General features: G+C 47.0%; 2 pseudogenes; one reads left to right on the top strand and one right to left on the bottom strand.

Moving 5' to 3' along the window:
- Nucleotides 1–5,902: 5,902 nt before the first annotated feature.
- Nucleotides 5,903–6,897, top strand: LOC143170442 (olfactory receptor 14A16-like; annotated as a pseudogene).
- An 11,015-nt stretch (nt 6,898–17,912) lies between these two features.
- LOC143170441 (olfactory receptor 14A16-like) lies at nt 17,913–20,168 on the bottom strand (annotated as a pseudogene).
- Between the last annotated feature and the right edge of the window lie 674 nt (nt 20,169–20,842).

The raw sequence follows: 20,842 nt of genomic DNA, 5'->3' as shown, positions 1-20,842 counted from the left end.
GATCATTGATAAAGATATTGAACAAGACCAGCCCCAAAACTGAGCCCTGGGGAACACCGCTCGTGACCGGCCACCAACTGGATTTAACTCCATTCACCACAACTCTCTGGGCCCAGCCGTCCAGCCAGTTTTTGACCCAGCGCAGAGTACACCTGTCTAAGCCGTGAGCCGCCAGCTTCTCTAGGAGAATGTTGTGGGAGACAGTGTCAAAGGCTTTACTGAAGTCCAGGTAGACCACATCCACAGCCCTTCCCTCATCCACTAGGCGGGTCACCTGGTCATAGAAGGAGATCAGGTTGGTCAAGCAGGACCTGCCTTTCATGAACCCGTGCTGGCTGGGCCTGATCCCCTGGTTGTCCCACACATGCCTTGTGAGCGCCCTCAAGATGAACCGCTCCATAATCTTCCCTGGCACCGAGGTCAGGCTGACAGGCCTGTAGTGCCCTGGATCCTCCTTCTGGCCCTTCTTGTAGATGGGTGTCACATTGGCAAGCCTCCAGTTGTCCGGGACCTCCTCCGTTAACCAGGACTGCTGATAAATGACAGAGAGTGGCTTGGCGAGCTCCTCCGCCAGCTCCCTCAGCACTCTCATCCAGCCCCATAGACTTGTGAGCATCCAGGTGGTGTAGCAGGTCGTTAACTGCTTCCTCTTGGATTATGGGGGGTTTATCCTGCTCGTCATCCTTGTCTTCCAGCTCAGGGGGCTGAATACCCTGAGGATAACTGGTCTGACTATTAAAGACTGAGGCAAAGAAAGCATTAAGTACCTCAGCCTTTTCCTCATCCTCGGTGACAATGTTCCCCCCCTGCATCCAGTAACGGATGGAGATTTTCCTTAGCTCCCTTCTTGTCATTAATATATTTGTAAAAACTTTTTTTGTTGTCTCTAATGACAGCGGCCAGATTGTGTTCTAGCTGGGCTTTTGCCTTTCTCATTTCCTCTCTGCACGACCTAACGAGATCCCTGTACTCTTCTTGAGTTGCCTGCCCCTTCTTCCACAAGTGGTAAACACTCCTTTTTTTCCTGAGTCCCAGCAAAAGCTCCCCGTTCAGCCAGGCCAGTCGTCTTCCCTGTCCATTCTTCTTATGGCGTATGGGGACAGCCTGCTCCTGCGCCTTTAAGACTTCCTTCTTGAAGAATGTCCAGCCTTCCTGGACTCCTTTGCCCTTCAGGACTGTCTCCCAAGGGACTCTCTCAACCAGTGTCCTGAACAGGCCAAAGCCCGCCCTCTGGAAATCCATGGTTGCGGTTTTGCTGCCCCCCCTCCTTACTTCACCAAGAATGGAGAATTCTATCATTTCATGGTCACTAAGCCCAAGACGGCCTCCAACCACTACATGTCCCACCAGTCCTTCTCTGTTAGTAAACAGCAGGTCGAGCGAGGCACCTCCCCTGGTAGGCTCACTTACCAGCTGTGTCAGGAAGTTATCTTCCACCCACTCCAGGAACCTCCTAGACTGCTTCCTCTCTGCCATTTTGTATTTCCAGCAGACGTTCAGGAAGTTGAAGTCCCCCACAAGAACAAGGGTTAGCGATTGTGAGACTTCTGCCAGCTGCTTGTAGAATGCTTCATCTGCCTCTTCATCCTGATTGGGTGGTCTATAACAGACTCCCAGCAAGGGAGGCCAACAAGCCTTCCCCTCATAAACACTCGACCTTATTATCATCACAATCATTGAGCTCTAGACGATCAAAACACTCCCTAACATACAGAGCCACCCCACCACCTCTCATTCCTCACCTGTCCCTTCTGAAGAGTTTATAGCCATCCATTGCAGCACTCCAATCATGAGAGTCACCCCACCATGTTTCTGTAATGGCAACTAAGTCATAGCTATCCTGCTGCACAATGGCTTCCAGCTCCTCCTGTTTGCCACCCACGCTGCGTGCATTGTTTTGCATGTTTTGCATGTTGTGGCAAATGAGGAAGTAATGTGATCTATGGCTGTGGAGTCAAGGAAGCACTCTAACCTTGTGAAGGGCAGTGATTTTACCAATATTAGAGTTCTGCCTCTGTTCTGGGGGAGATGGAGGCTTTGTTTCCACAAATTTCTTTATTACAGATTACTAGAAATTACTATTAGTAAGGTAAGCATATTTATGATTAGTAAAGCAACTGTACATTACAAGTTACTACAAAATTACTACCGAAAACCCAAGTGTGTGTGTCTCTCTCTATATATATGATCAATTACTTACTTATTAGTGCAGTTTCTTCATTCTGCAGGTTAGAGCATTTCTTTGTTTTGTGCTATTCACGGGCATCCCAGGCTCCCACCTGCACTTGCCAAGGATGCTCCAGATTCCCAGGCTGGCAGATGTTTTCCCCATTACAGCCAGGTCACCTTTTGGCTGTTCCGACACACCACAGGAGGACACCCTTTTCCCAGAGCAGAAGGAGCAAGCATGGAGTACACTCTTGGACAGAGTGAGTCCTGAAACACTCCTGAGCAGAGGAGCTGCCAGCTCAGCTGGCATGGGCCTGGAGAAGCAGACGAGCTCATGTTGGAAATGCAATGACATAGTCAGGAAGGGTGCGAGGACCTGCAGTTTCTCTGTTTGACATGACGAATTTCCCTCATCTCTGGGCTCTGCAACAGCGACAGAGACAGGTGCTGGTGCCATCATTGCTCATAACAGCAGCTGACCTCTCCACTGCTCAGAGAGGAAGCTACCTCTCTCTAACACTGGAAGAAAGGTCTCTGGTGAGTAGAAGTGGCACAGCAAAGACTACTTTCAAGATTATTGAAAGAAGAAAGTTTGCGAGTAGCCAAATGATTTGAATTCCCAGTGTGAAGGGCTTCCTTTTCATGAGCTGCTGTGCATCAGCTGGATGGAGATGGGACAGACTTACCTTATTGCAATAGTGGAATTCAGTCACTGATTACAGAAACTGAACCTGCCTGTAATGCCACCTGGACTTGCACAAATGAACTGAATCTATATGCAACTCTTGTCTGGAGCATATGTCACATATCCGCTCTCAATGGAAATGGCTTTCCTGTAGGTCATGTGCTGTCCCTGTCAGCCACATGTAGTTGTGTTGAGAAGCCCTGGCATCTTGCATAGCACTACAGGCCTGTTTTTTTGGCCACTGAGTAGCTGCCCTGAATTAGGTTAAGCAATGGGAGATGTCCATGAGACAACTGCCATTACATTCAATGGACAAAAAAGAATACAGCTGATGGAGAAGAGACCGAGAGGGACTTAGCTCTATTTTGTCAGCTGACTACCTCTGTAGCCCACTGTGGACATAAAGAATAGGGAAGGTTTCATTTCTCTGAAATGTAAACATCTGCTATCATTTCCACTTTCCCAACCCACCAGGCTCCAGGATGATGCTCCCATTGCTCCTTTAGAGCTCGCACATATCTTGAACAAACTGGTGACACCTGAAAAACTCCCTTAATTAACATGAATTAGGAAGGGCGCTGAGAAAAGCAGCTCACACGCATGTTCCTATTTTAGGCATGTATGAACTGATGCAAGAGGAACAGCCCCTCCCCGTGTGTTGTATTCTGCATGGGAGGGAGAGGACACCCCTTCTAGCCTCAGAAATATGGAAAAAGGCTGAGATGGCTCCACTGACTCTGCTTAATTCCTTCCCTTAGCAGGCGTAAAGGAGATCACTCCTGGCACTGGCTGGGTGTCCTGTCTCATGATGAAAAAAGAAAAATTGATTGTAGGACCTAACTCTATCTCTGGTAAGAGAAATAATACAGCTGGAAATAAGCATCTCTCCCCAGCTGAGGGAAGGAACAGCAGTGATTTCTTCAGCCTGTTTCACAGCAAGTTTGCCTGGAGTCCCAGGGACACCTCATGAAAACCCAGACCAGGGAGAGAAAGTGCTGCCCTGGGCCGGTCCTCTGCTGCTGAGATGTGCTGGGCTCCTGGGATGGACAGAGTTTGTGGCAAGCAGGCAAAGAGCTGCCCAGGAGCAGCTCCTCTGCAAAGCACTGCAGAGGTGAGGGCACTGCCTGCAGGCACTGAGGGGAGAGGAGTGACGCAGAGAGAGGTAAAAGGCAGTCTGCGGTGGGAGGAAATTTGAGAGCTTACTGGTGGAGAAATATTCTCAGCCTTTAATACAGTACATCTCTGGCTGCAGGGCAAAGTATCTGCAGCTTGTGGAAAGATCTCCTAAAGCTGGCACATCTCACAGCATATGGGATCTATCATGAGGAATCTCACAGTTTCTCTATTTTAGAAAACAAGGATATGCTGCAAAGCAAGGAATTCCTACTGCACCATCAGTGGAACAGGGCCTGATGGGTGCCTTCTTCCAGGGATGGCTGCAAAGTATGAAGCTGGTTTCACCCCCAGGGGTGCCAATGGACGTCATTCAGAGCAGGCCCTACACCCTGGCGGGGGCTGTGTGCTGAGGCAGGGACTCTGCCTCCTGCTAGAGTCAGCACTCAGCCTGCCTGGGGAGCTCCCCACAGTGCTGTGGGGAGAAGTTCCGAGTGGAAGGGCAGAAGAGGATCCTTTTGCTATCAAGTGGTTGCTATGTGGCTCAAGGCTATTCACAGAGCTATATTGTCCTAGGCTATTTTCTAGATGTTTCAAGGAGAAGGTTAAGGGAAGAATTACTATGAAGCTCTCGAGCCACCTGCCCAGTTACCTCTGCAGAGCACAGGGGCTGAACGCAATAGCCAATGTTGATGTCTGGGAGGGGGCGTGCACAGCTGGATAAGGATAACGCTCTCCTGAGTTCTCGGCTGTCTCACTGCTTGCGTCTATCAGCTGGAACATAACTATTTTTCCTTGTTTCTCCACTTCTCTGTGTTATTGATGTTGTTACCTTGTTCTCTCAGTCAGGCTCCCTGGGGATGGGAGTTTCAGCTGCACTGTCACACACTGCTCTGATAGGTCCTCCCATGCACGTGCGTCCCTGTGACTAAGGCATTCCAATTTTCCTCTACCCTGCATGGTGGTGGGCAATAAAGTTTTTGCTTCCAGGGAATCGGATAGTTTTCCTTTAATCAGATATCATTAGGAAACTCGGCTATCATCTCCTTCAGGTGTCCTTCCAAGCTTTGAGCTGCCCACAAGGACGCAAATCTTTCTCACAGGAACACTGTGTTATCTGAAAGCCCCAATGGAGAACCGCAGAGATGTTTTGCCTAGCCAAGGGAATGCTGAGGGTTGAAGAAATGAGCCACATGTGTCTTTGGCTAGAAAGGGGGTGCTGAGACCTTGAGCTGTGGTGAGACATTTAGCGGTCTGCAGGGAATCCCACCACTGTCAGCAGTGTTTGGTTGCTTTTCAAGATAATGTGGGAGTGCAATAACTGTCCATCTCAGAAAGGTGCAAGCCTGGGGCAGCTGGGAAAATGACAGATGGACAGACCTGCTCCCTTCACTTTGTTCTAAGCCACAGGCAATCCCCTTGCCTCACAGGGTTTGCTCTGTTCTCACTGAGTGCAGCAGAAATGCTGAGGATTTGTGACATCCAAGAGCACTCTGCATGGGAGACGGGAGGTGAGCGCTTAAAAAAAAACAAACACAAAACACATCCCAAAAATACAAAAAGTTCTCAAACTGGCTTTGCCATCCCCATTCCTCAGCACTGAGAGTGCTGACACTGAGAAGGATCTGTGGTAGGAGAGGTTTCATCTGTCAAAGTAAGTTGAACAACAGCACTGCGCCCTTGCACCCACTCTTCACGTGAATCCACTGCGGCAGAGCAGGGCTGACTTTGACAGCCAGCGGCCATGCTCCTCTTGGCACGTTGAGCAAGCACCAAACAGAGCTCGAACCACAACGCTGAAGGAAGGTCTCCTAGAGAAAGAAAGGTGAGTGCGTGTTGCAGGGGGAGGGTCTACGAGAAATGGTTCACAGAAGAATCCCTTAGCTTCTCACTGTCTTTTCCTCCTTGGAAAATTTACTTTCCTAGAGGAACAAAATGTCTAACAGCAGCTCCATCACATATTTTCTCCTCCTCGCATTCACAGACACACAGAAGCTACAGCTCTTGCAGTCCTGGCTCTTCCAGGCATCTACATGGCTCCTGTCCTGGGCAACGGTCGCATCATCACCACAGGTAGCCTGCAACAACCAATTCCCACCCCAATGTACTTCGTCCTCAAAATCCTCGTCCACGATCTGAGCTCCATTTCCACCACTGGCCCCAAATCCTTGGCCAATTTCCTCTGGGACACCAAGTACGTTTCCTATCCAGGATATACTGGCCAAATAGGTCTCTCTGCATTCTTTGTTGGGACAGGGTTTTCTCTTCTGACCATCATGGCCTATGACTGCTGTGTTGCCATCTGCAAAATCCTGCACTACAGGACCCTCCTGAGGAGCTCTTGCTTGTGTCAACATAGCAATAGCTGCCAGGGCAGTGGGTTTCTCAATGCTGTCCCACACACTGCCGGTATATTTTCACTACCACTCTTCCAAGCCAATGCCATAAAAGACTTCTGTGAAAACCCCAACTTCTCAAGCTCTCCTGCTCACAATCCCACCTTAGGAAAGCTGGGGTCCTTATGGTTAGTGTTGTTTTAGCTTTGGGATGTTTTATTTTCATAGTGCTGTCCAATGTGCAGATCTTCAGGGCTGCGGATCCCCTCTGAGCAAGGATGGCAAAAAGGCTTTTCCATATGCTTCACTCACCTCGCCGTGATCTTAACGTTTATCAGCACTTCCATGTTTGCCTATCTGAAGCCCTCATCCATCTCGTCCTCATCCTTGGGTCTAGTGATGGCTGCTGTGTACTCGGTGCTGCGTCCATTAGTGAACCCCTTCATTTATATAATGACTAACATGGAGCTTAAAGATGCTTAGAAGAAGCTGACACAGTCATTTTTCTGTCAGCAGCAATGTTACACGTGTCACTTCAAAAGTGATATCCAAGTCATCCTGGGAATTTCTTATGTTTTGGGAATTTTTCTGTGATAAAAATGTTTGTCCAGCTCCTGCCCGTTTTCCTCAAACAACTGCCTGCACACAGGTCCAGAATGGCTTGTCTTCATTGCCAACAAAAAAAATTTACCCACAATACTATTCAATAAACAATAAACCACAACTGTATGCTAAGTACTAGATGCATCTATTGAGGTCCACCTTCCACAAGGCATAGCCATACCAGAACTACTTCAGCTAGATAGGACTGGATAGATATAAAGAGAAATTTTAGAGTTGACTAAAGAGATAATCAGACTTCTGAGAGAGATGGTCAAGAAAAAACCCTGAAGCTGAGAGCAGCAACCACGTAGTCAGGAGGCTCCTGAATGACAAAAGAGCAAATGCGGGAAATGTGGAGAGCAATGGGAAGAACAGAAGTGCAGGTAGTCTCGTAAAAATATGCCCTCAGATGTGAATATTTTATTAGGACAGGTGGGAACACTTGAACGATGAGGGAGAATAAATATGCAGTGTAACAGACAGAGTACTGCAAGTACAAGTATAGCAGGAGATCAATATTTCTTCTGCAGTTAATGCAGTTCCTGCAAATTGCCATTCTGGCACAGTGGGAAACACTGCCTTTTATTGAAAGCAACCAATTGTTTCAACTGATGAAAAGGTGCCTGGGATTTTTTTTTGTTTGGTAGTGTGGTGGGGGTTTTTTTTAATGTTGCATACAGTTGTTTATCTCTCCAGGCAGACTTCAGTTTTTTTCACCACAGATATCCACTGCCATTTTTAGGGGCAGCAGTGAACCTGAGGTGCTTGCCTGGAACTAGCAGCTATGCGAGAGGAGTTGTGGGAGACGAGAGACCATCAGGAGCTGCAGGTGGAGCCTGGGCAGGAGGTTCCAAGCTATTTATAATGGCACCAGGTGTCTCTGTCCCTGTAGCAGAAGATATTAGTGTCTTATATCCAAAGTGTTCTGGAAAATACTTTCTTTCCAAAAGAACAAAAAGGATACCAAATCCCCAACAACCAGAATATTAAAACAAAAGAAAGCAATAACACAAAGAATTGTAAAAAGCTAAAAATTGTGGCTTCAGACAAGCATAGTGCTGCTGATAGACAGGGAGACCACAGCCAGGTGAGGCAGGCGTGAGGAAAAGCCCTTTTGCGGTCCCTGCTGAGAGGGGATCCTCAGGACAGCCCTGAATACTTGCACATAACAAAGCACAATAAAAAAAAAAGATTATTAAAAAAAGCACTAAAACCAAGAAAGCTAAATTCCCTGTTTAGTAATGTGAGCTTCAGGATCTGGGGGATTTCACAGAAGATCTGGCCCAGAGCATTGCCCTGGCAGAGACCTATTAAAAAAATATGTTGGCAGCATGCAGAAGAGAATTGAGAAACCCACTGCCCCAGGGAGCTGCTGCTATGTGGACACAATCAACAGTTGCTCATGAGAGTCCCACATTGCAGGAGTTTGCAGATTGCAATGTAGTGGTCCTAGGCCATGATATTGAGAAGAGAGTAGTCCTGTACTACTAAAGAGTCAAAAAGAATTGACCAACATATCCTGAGTTGGAGATTGTACTGCATTCCCCAAAGGAATTCACTATGGCTTTGGGAACAGTGGTTGAGATGGAGTGCAGGTCAAGGAGAAGTTGAAGAGGCAGAAGCACATGGCGGATGTGGAGGCAGTGGTCAGTGGCCATGGCCGTGATGATGAGGCCATTGGCCATGAGGACATCCAGGTAGATGCCCAGGAAGAGGCAGAAGTGCAAGAGCTGCATCTCCTATGTGTCTTCGAATGCCAGGTGGAGGAACTTGGTGATGGAGCGCCCATTGGACATTTGGTCTCTTTGGTCATGGAGACTTATCCAAGGAAAAAACTCATGAACAAGCTAGAAAAAAACAACTTGGAATAAAACTCAATGTTCGTCATAGAAATACCCAAAATTCCCCCCCTTTGGAAGCACATTTTTCCTTGTCCTTTTCTGAACCTCCACTGTTTGATTGTTGAATGTGCTGTGAGTAGCAGGGGCTACACTGTGGCCTCCAGAGTACAGTTCTGCCCTACCGTATTGTGAGGATTAAGCTTACCTACTCACAGTTTAGGTCAGATGTCCTGGTTTCGGTAGGGAAAGGCTTAATTTCCTTCCTAGTAGCTGGTACAGTGCTCTGTTTTGGATTTAGTATGAGAACAATGTTGATAACACACCGATGTTTTAGTTGTTGCTAAGCAGTGCTTAAGCTAGTCAAGGACTTTTCAGCTTCCCATGCTCTACGGACTGAGAAGGCTGGAGGTGCACAAGAAGCTGGGAGGGGGCACAGCCAGGACAGCTGACCCAAACTGGCCAAAGGGACATTCCATACCATGTAACATCATGCTCAGTACATAAACTGGGGAAAGCTGGCGGGCGGGCCGCTGCTCGGGGACTGGCTGGGCATCGGTCGGTGGGTGGTGAGCAATTGCATTGTGCATCACTTGCTTTGTATAGTCTTTTATTATTACTATTTTACTTTATTTTATTTCAGTTATTAAACAGTTCTTATCTCAACCCACGAGTTTTCTCGCTTTCACTCTTCCGAGTCTCTCCCCATCCCGGGGGGGGGAGGGTGTTGGGGGGTGGGGGGGTGAGGGGTGGGGGGTGGTGAGCAAGCGGCTGTGTGGTGCTTGGCTGCTTGCTGATTTTAAACCATGACATCAAACCGGTTTTTAAGCAGGACACCTAGACAGTGACAGAGAGAGAGACCTCTGTTACCCATGCTGAGGAAAGGAATTCATGACCAATCTGTGTTTTTCAGTCCTGGGGATAGAATGGGACTCAGCTCCCTCCCATGCCACCACAAACTCACAGAAGGGAGGGATTCCCCTTTTCTCAGTTAAGGTGAGCACAAAATAGGCACCTGCATGTGAGCTCCTTGTCTCAGCTCCCATGACAGTTACGGAAGATGCAGGCCCAGAGTGAGCTACTCTACTCAAACACAAACACCTGGTGAAATCTGAAGTGCCAGAGTTGGTCAAGATACATGCAGGTAACTGAAAGCTCTAATGGAGCAATGCTGAGAGAGAGGGCAACATCTTGGGGCATTATCTTGGACGCTGGTGAGGAATCCCTTTAGCCAACTCCACACACCCCCTACCCCGATAAGGGGAAGGATTTGTGAGACACATGGAAGCGTAGGGAGAGAATGCTGTGTATATAGTAGTCAGTGTGTTAAAGACAGGAAGAAGACCTGAAATACAGGGGGAGGAAGTATCATGGTGAAGTGAAATAGCTTGAATTTTATTTTGAAACAGGACAAGGAAGATTTCCTGTTCAGTGAGAAATAGAGGATTCAAGGAAGTCTGAGCCTGTTATACGTTTGGTGCTAGAGGAGCACTGGAACATTATTTTAAGAAGCATAAAGGTGGTAGGGAACTCACAGGCATTGGCAAACCTTCAGAAAACTAAAGCTCTGTGTATGAAGCAACAGCCAGTGATGACAGAGAGACATCATTACAGCTTGGAAGACCACAGGCTCAGCATGATATGGGGAAGGATTGGGCTTGGCTAAAATCAGCAGGGAAAAAGACAAAAGCACAGAACAGCCAAAGAATCAAACCCTGAATAATGATGTTAAGCAAAAGTAGAAACATAAATACAAAGACCTTAGTACATGTTTACATTTGTGTGCATATTTGTTCCATGTGCACAAAAAAGGCTTAATTTTAAGAACTTTTATGTGGCCCTTTTTCACTGGCCTTGAACATGAACAAGCAAGCTAATGAAAAAATTTTCTCCCCCATGTAAATCTAGATTTATGCTGCTGTTTCCAATAATACATGTCCTATGAACACTTTGATTGGAGAATCATTATTCCAAGGACGTCTTTATATTAATACAGTTCACGTCTATATTTCATATCTAAATGCATCCAGGAGAAGATGGAGCGATCTCACTATTATTTGTTTACTGTCACGCAGTGTCCAGAATTGGTAGCACTTGCCTCATACCATCCTTTTTTTTTGGAGGTGGCCAAATGTTTATGGGGTGCGTAATGGCATAACACCATAGCTGTCAAGTGCCAAACCCCCAGTTGATAGACAGAGGTCCAGACCATAGCCGTATCATTGAAGTTCACCTGTAGCCTGGCCCAGAGGGTGCTCAAAATGCTAAGGCCAGATGTGGCCAGCTGCAGGGGACCCCCTTCATTTTATGTGTAATCTTTGCTAGGGATGGGAGTTATCCTGCCTAATTTTAAGTGCTGGACTAAGTTGTGCAAACTGAATTATTTCCATTTATGTGACTGTTTATCAAAGCCCCCATGTGTAGGACCACCAAAACTTTTCTGCAGAGCTCCAACCTAGACAGGCAGTCCCTAATCACTGTCACTGGAAAGAGTACATGAGACTAGGGGCAGGACTTAGGATTTGTTCTTCTTGAATATCGTGAGGCTTCTGTTGCCCCATCTCTCCGGCCTGTTTGTTCTTGGAAAAGAGAATACTGGGCAGAATAGTATTCATAGTCTTGCCGCAGTCCTGGTAAATGACACTGCTCTCCCCTCATCCACCAATGCAGCCCTTTCATCCTGGAAGTAATGAGGGTGAGCAGGCACGATCAGTCCTGGGTTCATCTAGTCACACATCCAGAAAGGCAATCCAAGAGGCCATGCACTGGGGACATGTTCTTCATCCAAAGTGAAGCTAAGCATCCTTTGCTCCCCAAGCTCAGCTTATGGGCCTTTTTGAACGATGCATGCAGCATTTGCGCTTTTCCAGGGGAATGTTCTCACTTTCCATGATCTCTCAAATATGATAGAGAGTGGGCTCACTGGGACATTGTCTTGCTCTCTCAGCATCTTTGAATGCAGCCGTTCCGGACCAGGGGACTGGTAGTATTTGAGAATGCTCAAGTGCCCCTGAGTTGATGCCTATGCTCCGTTGGCTGTTATCCTCCAGAGTCCTGCCTCAATGCACAGAGGCCTGGGAGACTGTCGTGCCATTCGCCAAAGCAGAGGGAAGGAGCAGTCACTCAATGTGAGGGATCAGCAGACTTCGTTTATTAAAATACAATCATCACACTTTATAGGTTCTTTAATTAGCTCATACATATTACAAAAGCCAAGCTCCTTATTGGTTAGTAGCCTAAAGGCCAGCCTTTACATACACATCTTGTTTCTCCCAACATTCTGTTTCTTCCAGCTGCCGTTCCCTTTTGCTAACCACAACTCCCTTGTCGGCCTTATGCCGGAGTAAACAAGGTCAGTGCGTCCTTGCACTTTATTAGTTCTCACACCAGCTGTTTTCGCCACTTCTTGAGATCCTGCTGACTTATCATTTCTATGTTGACATGCCCTTGCTCAGCCAGCCAGTCTTCCACAATTCCCCCGTTTTTATTTTGGGCTAGCCAAGCATCACTAGATATACGTGTTATTAACCGTTTAATACAAGACAAAGCACCACTGTCATTGGTACCACAAAAATCGCCCGCATCCTGATACTTGTAGTAAGATGCGTGAGAGGTGACATTAGTCCACCCTGTCCAATTTCTTGCCTGGTAGAAGTGGATACCCGTCTGTAGGGGTCCCCCAAATATAAAACATGTTTGAATCCAATTTTTAGATGTATTTCCAACTCGCATCGACCCTAATAGTTCCAACTCCTGGGGATTCCAGGGTAGCGAGTGATTTAATCCTTTTATCAAGTTAGCACTACAGTTGCTAGTTGCAGTCACATTAGTACAACTGCCAGTACTGAACCTGGCAAAGTCACCTTCCTTATATCCAGGCATACCTAACAAACAAGTCCTAAACGGCTCAGTTGCTGAGGCGAGGGAAAGGCAAAACGCGGGCTGTCCTGTTTTATTTGCCCAGGTTACCCACATATTTTCCCTTGGGTTAATGCGATGTATAGTTGCCGACCCTGGGATTATTAAGATTAGCCCAATTACAATCACATCTGCCTGGCTCAACATTTTCTCTTCTAGGCGAATTGCCTTTCTTTTTTTTTTTTTTTTTTTTTTTTTTTAATATTTTTTTATTTTTTATACAAACAATAATCAATTTGGCAGTTTCGTGAACTGTATTTCGTGTCCAGTGGTTATTAATATTCTATACAGCACTATTTCTTTCAGATAGCAAGTTTCAGATCACCTTTGTGCGCGCGTGCACCGGGCCCACCACTTCTTATCACAATGGTAACACTGACACAATACTCATGGTACACACCGTAGGCACTCTTTGTTTTTGGTTTTTTTGTTTGTTGGTTTTTGTTGTTTTTTTGGGGTTTTTTTTTTTTGGTTTTTTTTTTTTCCACATATCACCCCCCACAAGCTATCGACAAAATGACTATACGCTTCAGTGGCACCTTGCTGTACAGAACTAAAGGATGGAGTGGACGAACCGGGTAAGGCTAAAAAGGCATCTAGCACCAGTTTGGCAGACAACTGCAACAAAACAATAGGAAAAACCAACTGAGCATTAATATTATTAAACCTTCCCGTCCCCGTTATCATTTCCGCGGTAATCCCATAGAGGGGATCCCCCTGCGTTTGATGCTGTGCCACAGCACTTGCCGCCCGCCGTGACCATTCCGACCCCCACAACAAATACTGCGTAGGTGACAATAAAAGCCACATAAGGTTTTGGCCGTCAGAAGGGCACATCAGGTCAGCCGAAAAAATCCAGATTACAATTTGACGTGAAGCTTCTGATTTTATCCCATACTGGGACACAGTGTTTTTTGCTTGCTGAAGGACTTTCCAATCGTGAGGTGCCCACTTATTGCCGTTATTCTCTTGCAGCACAGGAAAAGCACTCGCCCCCAAGCTGGATACCGCTTGCCACTGCCCGTCCAGCATAGCGTCTCTAGCCACTTCGCTCCAGCGTCTGGGCTGAACCGTCGCTGGTGGTCCAGAGAGGCAAGGGGGTAGGGATTCCCCTGATGCCCCGGACAGGTGCTCCATCCCTCCCCTCTGGGCTGTAATTGTTAAGTCCTGTAACTGTTGCACCACCTTCTTCAGGAGCTCATTAGTCCCAGCCATACTCTGTTCTTTGCTGTCACCCTGTGGTGGAGTAGACGCACCTGAAGAGACTCCTAGAGGCGGGGCTGTTGGCCACGGAGGGGTTAACGGAACCAGCCGCTCCTCCTCTCCGGGTTGTCGCTCTTCCGCGACCGCCTCAGGTGAAAGAGGGGCCCCGTTACCGCTAGTTTCTGCATCTTTGCAGTCCGTAAGCGGAGGGTACGTTTCAAGCAGTTCAGAAGCGCCATCACCCCCCAGAACACTATACTTGGCTTCCAAGGCAGTTCGTTTGGGGGTACCCGACATACCTCGGACTGCAGACGGCCCAAAGAACCGAAACAGTCCAGATGTTGTATTCTTCGGTCTATCAGGCAAGGGTTCTGGGGCTAGCATTTGAGTGGCTGCACAAGCCACCTTTCTTTCAGCTTTCATGGCTTTTAAAGTCTCTGACACAGACCTCCATAGTTCCCGCACTGTTTTAATCTCCTTCTTTGACTTTTCATCCCCCGTGGTAGTCTGCTCCCACATAGTATTGCCAAGCTCTCGCCACTCAAGGTCAGAAAAAATAGTTTGACTGTCCTTAAAATGTCCCCAACGTTGTCCTAATCAACGCACATAATTGTTTTACCGTTGTCTCGATCCCTCTCTTGGAGAGGATGCTTACGAGCAACACAGCTGCCGCCTCTGTTTCCATGATAGCGGTCGCTCACTGGGAGGCAGTTGGCCAGACTGCTCCGTTATCAGTCCGTATTAGGATCTGAAAAAATTCCCCGGGCTACCCCATACTCTAACAGGTCAGTGAGTTCCTTCTTTAAATCTACCCCTTCTGTGCCCCGCTTCTCTAAGAAGCATTTGAGCAAGTTATACGCCGCTTGCCTGTTCATACCTTTAAAGAGCGCGCTATTGCAGCCTTTGCAGACTTCGGCAGCGCGTAGCTGGCGGGACAGCCTCTTTAGGTGCTCCCGGGTGCGGGGACGAATATCCCTTTCACCTCCTGCGCTGCTTACAGGACCGCACTTTAGTTCTCTACTGGCCGTGGCTTCCGGACTCCGCTATCGGGTCGCCGGGTCCCTTGTTCGGGCGCCAAATGTCGTGCCATTCGCCAAAGCAGAGGGAAGGAGCAGTCACTCAATGTGAGGGATCAGCAGACTTCGTTTATTAAAATACAATCATCACACTTTATAGGTTCTTTAATTAGCTCATACATATTACAAAAGCCAAGCTCCTTATTGGTTAGTAGCCTAAAGGCCAGCCTTTACATACACATCTTGTTTCTCCCAACATTCTGTTTCTTCCAGCTGCCGTTCCCTTTTGCTAACCACAACTCCCTTGTCGGCCTTATGCCGGAGTAAACAAGGTCAGTGCGTCCTTGCACTTTATTAGTTCTCACACCAGCTGTTTTCGCCACTTCTTGAGATCCTGCTGACTTATCATTTCTATGTTGACATGCCCTTGCTCAGCCAGCCAGTCTTCCACAGGAGACCTTGCTGTTGATAACTGAGTCAAAGAGGACATAGAGTATCTCACATCTATCTACACCTGCTTTTAAGAAATTCAGCAGTGGCCACACAGTATGTTTAAATATTCATGTAACAGCTCATTATGATGCCATTGCTCTTTCAGCTGAATTTTTATCTGGACCATTGCTGAGCTTGGAGAATTTTGTCATTGAAGACCAGCAGTATTGAGCTCTGCTCCCCTTCAGTGCTTCTGACCATTGGATTCCCCACTGAAACTAGCCAGCATAGGCCAAAATGATCCCCTGAGTTCTGGCATCTGCTATCTTCTGTTCTCCTTCCTCACTCCCCTTGGGAGATGGGACCTAACTATTTCAGGGTCATGAAAACCAATCTTCACATCCCTGACAAGCTTTGCATTACCCTTGTTGGTGTAAGTGGCAGCTCTGCTAAGCCATTTTCCCAACACATTCCAGAAACCGCCCACTTCCTCAGCCTGATTTCGGGTTCTTTATCTCCTAGCATGCTTTCACTTTTACTGGCTTCTCCTCTGACCCTCACTCACAAGGGCTCACCAAATATGTCACTCGCCTCATAGAGGAATTCCATTTATCGTTAACTACTTCAGTTTGAGGGGACAGGAACCCAGATCCTTCTAGCCTGTCTCACCTGAAAAGCCTGTAACCAACCATTGCCGCAAACCAACCTGTGTGACTTGTTCCACTGTGCATTGGCAGTTACTGTGTGGATGTCAAAAAGCACAGGCTCCCACTCAGTTTGGTTCTACCTCTTTCTGAGGTCATCGGTGCATATTTGGCGTTGCTTATTTGGTGTAGAACCTCAGCTGTGGCTCCGTGCCAAGCTCTGACTTGTGCTATTGAAACCTGGTACCAACCCCTCAAGTCCTCATGTGTGCAAAGGCTTTGCTTCAGAGCAGAGACATGCCAGAGTGGATGGCATCTTGAAACATAAAGCTGAAATCAGATAAAAACAGAATGAGCAAACCCTGCTGTCCCCAAGGTCAGAGAAAAACGGGGATGGGAAATCATACCCTGGCAGGAAACTTTTTTTGCAGCGGTGTCTCTTCTAGCCCTGAGGCCTTTGGAGGAGCTGAACATGATCTCTAGGAAAGACAAGGTGCTGCTGACAGACCTGCTGGTCTGGTCTTTGACTGTGTTATCAAAGTGGTGATTAAGGGGTAGTGGAGAGGAAAGCCAGTAGTTTCACACTGTACACACATGAGTGGAGACACCACCACCCCCACCACCCCCACCCCCCCACTCCCGATTTGTCCTGTGTTCTTGGACTGCCCTACATCTACTGAATAGAAAAGGGACAGACCTTGCCATACTGCAGTGGTGACAGTCAGTCATTTGTGTTACAAAAAGTTGCAAAAGGCCCGAGCAGACAGAGTACAAAGGCAAGGATGCAAAAGTACAGAATTACAAGAGTAAATATTTAGTTATGTGCATGAGGTGTCCCAGCCAAACTGGGGTACGCCGAATATGGTTTCACACAGGGTTCTTACAGTGTTCAATCGTTCAAGTACAACACAATTTGACTAAGCACTAATTACCTCACAATACTGATTAGTAACTGTAGTAAACTTCTTAAAGAAACTATACTTCTGCAGCGCCAACATTCATCAACATTCTTGCTGCTTGTCTATTCATAGACATCCCTGGAGTTCGTCTTGTGCTGGTTATTTACATATGATAGCAGCCGCTGGGCTGGTTTCAAAAGTGTGGTAGAGGGGCTTGTAACAGGGCATTATCTTGGTTGTCCGGGGTATCCTCTATCCTTCATGGATAGCTTTCCAGAAGCAATGTAACTATTTCCAGGGCAGGGCTGTTCTTCTGGCCCTTGTGATGAGCTGGTGTCCTTTAGTTTGCTTATTCAAGCATGATAAATCAGTATAACAATGTGAACTATATATTAAGAAGTTAATACAATTTCATATGACAAAGACTGATGATCATAATACTTAGGGAGCTAAGTTTTCATAACCTTGGACCAGGGAACGTCTGTGGCCAGGTGGATTCTCCAGAGAGTTATTTGATGGCCAAGGATCATGTCTTCGTTATCCACCCCAACATTCAGGAAGTCATGCTAAGGTGGCAGGAGGCTGGCATGGATGAGTAAAGAGCTCCTGACTAACATCAAGAAAGAAGAGGAAGCACAGAGAATATTGGAGACGTCTGCCTTTGAGACTCAATGGCTCTGCGATCATGTGCTGGAGAGAGCCATTTTTGTTATGTTTCTGCATGCTTGTCTGTGCATGGCGGAGCTGAGAGAAGGAGGAAATTCCAGGACCAGCTCTTGGTGGAAACGATGCTCTCTCTCTATATATATGTATACATGTTACACTAACATAGCCAAACATGCAAGCAGCCCAACCCTCTTTTCCCTTTCTGCAGTGACAGTGGTTTTGCTTCGCCTGGAGACCTCCTGAGTTCCCTGCTAGAACTCGTGATTGTGTATTTCCTTCCACCAAGGATATTCCCGTGATGACGGGGAGAACAATCAGATTCCCCAGGACCACAAAATGAAGGAGACGTAAGTTTTGTCCAGTCAGCTGTGGCTTTTTTTTTGGTCCCACTCAAGTCATTGCCTCAAGGCTGCTACGCAGGTCACCTGAAAGAGACATCACCATATCCTGAGCTAAACAATTTATTTTCCTTTTCCCTCTTTCCGCCTCCCAAGTAATCTCTAATCATCCTCATACATTTTTCTAAAATAGCACAAATCTGCTCTTTCTCCACTGGTCCTGGCGTTGCTTGCTTTGTGCCCTGTCTATGGGGGCACAAAATTCTTTCTAACATGGTGGTTGTGCTAATTCCTACATTAATCAGTACAAAAAAAATAGTAACAACTTTTGTTTCCTCCACTGTCCTGCAATGCATCATTGTACTATCTTGTCACCACAAGATGGGTCACCACAACCAGACTGAGCCATCTGTGTACAACCATTAAGAACTGACCTAATGGATCTTTTGTCTGGGGCGGACTTTGAGAAAATCTGGGATTGAGCCAAAAGAAACGTCTTAAGTTTTACAAGGAGAAGGGGCCAGTCCTGTATTGGGGGGAAACCCATATATCAGGGCCTGCGGTCACATGACTTGATGTGCAGTGACCCTGAGGAGAAGGGCCTTGGCACTGGGAAGGACACCATATGAGCCAATCATGAATGCTGACCATGAACAAGGCCAGCTGCAGGGGGCTGTACTAGCAGAAGCAGGGCCATAAGGATATCTTCAGTTTTCGTCATCCTCCAATGAGCCATTGTGTGGCCACACCTGGAGTAGTGTGTCGCTCTGTGGGGATTCCTGCTCTAGATAGGTGGGGAGGAACTGGCGAGTGCCCAGAGAAGGTCTGCACATGTCCTGTGCTTAACGAGCCAAACCCCATCTTTGCCAACCTCTTCCATCCCAACACAATCCCAGGAACATGCTAACCATGGCCAACAAACATGCTGTCCAGGCAGCTCCAGATGCTTTTGTTAGATGAGTGTCTTTAATGTCTCCTGTGTGAAAGCTCTGAGTATGCTTCTCAGTCATACTCACCATCTCACCTGACTCCGACTGACGATTCCTAAATCCAATCCTATGTCTCTAAAAGGACACAAACAGGCTTGAGATTTTTTTTTCTCCTCAATACATGGAGATGTTCATAAGAGGAACAGGTCCTAAGGCTTATTTGGAGACAGATTTCAGCATGAAAGCACTGCATTGGGGAGAAACTCTTTCATTACAGAATTTCTATGAAGGATACTAGCTCTAAGCCACTGTTAGACATACTTTTACACTGGCACCAGGTGACACTGTATAGTTATATGCCTCAAATGTTGTGATACAAATGCAACCATTTTTGTAGGAACATCATAACCATGAATGACAATAACAACAGCAATAAAGATGACTATAATGGTAAAAATACAAACAAAAAAAGCTGGAATCAGATACTCTGAGACTAATTTCTGGAGAGTTGGTAATTTTATCAGTATTAAAAAAATTCCATGAAATTACTTTTTTAAGCACATCTTTTATCTCCTGGTTTCTCATACAGTAAATGAGGGGTTCGCTGCTGGAGGCACCATCGACAACACAACAGCCACCACCAGGTGTAGGTATCGGGATGAGATGGAGGCTGGCTTCAGACAACAAAGACTGCAGTGCTGAAAAATAGGGAGACCATGGCCAGCTGAGGGAGGAACGTGGAACAGCTTTTGTGCTGTCCCAGCTTAGAGGTGATCCTCAGCACGGCCCTGAATATCTGCACACAAGATAGCATGATGGAAATAAACCATCCAAAGGCTAAATAGGCACTAAGCACAAGAAGACCAACTTCCTTGACCTACGAGTCTGATCAAGTGATCTTGCTCAGATGTGGAGGATTTCACAGAAGAACTGCTCCAGGGCATTGCCTTGGTAGAGTAGTATGCAAAAGGTATTGGCAGGGAGCAGCACAGAATTGAGAAAAACCACTAACCCAGGGAGCTGCTGCTATGCAGACAGAAGCTCTGCTGCCAAGGAGAGTCCCATAGTGCAGGGGTTGACAGATGGCAATGTAGCGGTCATAGGTATTGACAGTGAGAAGAAAATAGCTGACGTGGAATAAGCTGGGCCACACACCCTTAGTAGGAGATGCACCTGTTCTCCCACAGGCAATTAACTATGGTTTTGGGGAGAGTGGTGGAGATGGAGCACAGGTCGAGAAGGGAGAGGATGAGGAGTAAGTAGATGGATTGTGGAGATGGTGGTCGTAGGCTCTGGCTGTGATGATGACGCCATTGGCCAGGACGGCAGCGAGGTAGATGCCTAGGAAGAGCCAGAAGTGCAAGAGCTGCATCTCCCATGTGTCTGCGAGTGTCAGGAGGACGAACTTGGTGATGAAGCTGCTGTTGGAGAGCTGATCACTTTGTTCATGACGTACTGCCAAAGGAGAAATCACACTCACGAGTTAGAAGTGCTCTGACAAAATCTCTTTCCATTCTCTGCACCCCAAACACCATTCCAAACATATATGTCTCTCCCCTTCCTTTCAGGACCTTCATATATCTCCCTGGCTGGCGGTCTGATTTGTGCTAACCAAATGTGCACAAGGAGCACAGCTCTTCCTATGAGCTCATAAGGAGTCATCCCTACTCTATAGCAGCAGGCAAATGGGAGAGGGGGTGACAGCTTCTGAAATTCACAAGTTAACTCATATGTTAGCCACTTCTAATGACGATGAGCTTGTCTGCAACTTCCAGCAGGAGCACGCCAGGGAAAAATCCTAGATGTGCTAAAACTAAACAGAGCACAGAGTGCTCACTCCTCAGGCCCACACAATGCACTGTCCAGACACCCAGAAGTTCAGACAGGCTGATGGGCTGTGTCCTATGGACACAACTGTGTGGTAAGACTTGCAGCATTGGTTTGTGAGCTGCACCTGAAACTGCCTCGCTTCCACAGAGTGTGAGGTGCAGATCAAAAGCAGCATGGACAAGAGGGAAAGATAGAAAAAAATTGCACAATACTCCTGCTGAGG

This window comes from Aptenodytes patagonicus, chromosome 24, assembly GCF_965638725.1.
Source record: "Aptenodytes patagonicus chromosome 24, bAptPat1.pri.cur, whole genome shotgun sequence".
NCBI lineage: Eukaryota > Metazoa > Chordata > Aves > Sphenisciformes > Spheniscidae > Aptenodytes > Aptenodytes patagonicus.
The sequence above is the reverse complement of the archived record's forward strand: the minus strand, read 5'-3'. Positions and strand labels throughout refer to the sequence as shown.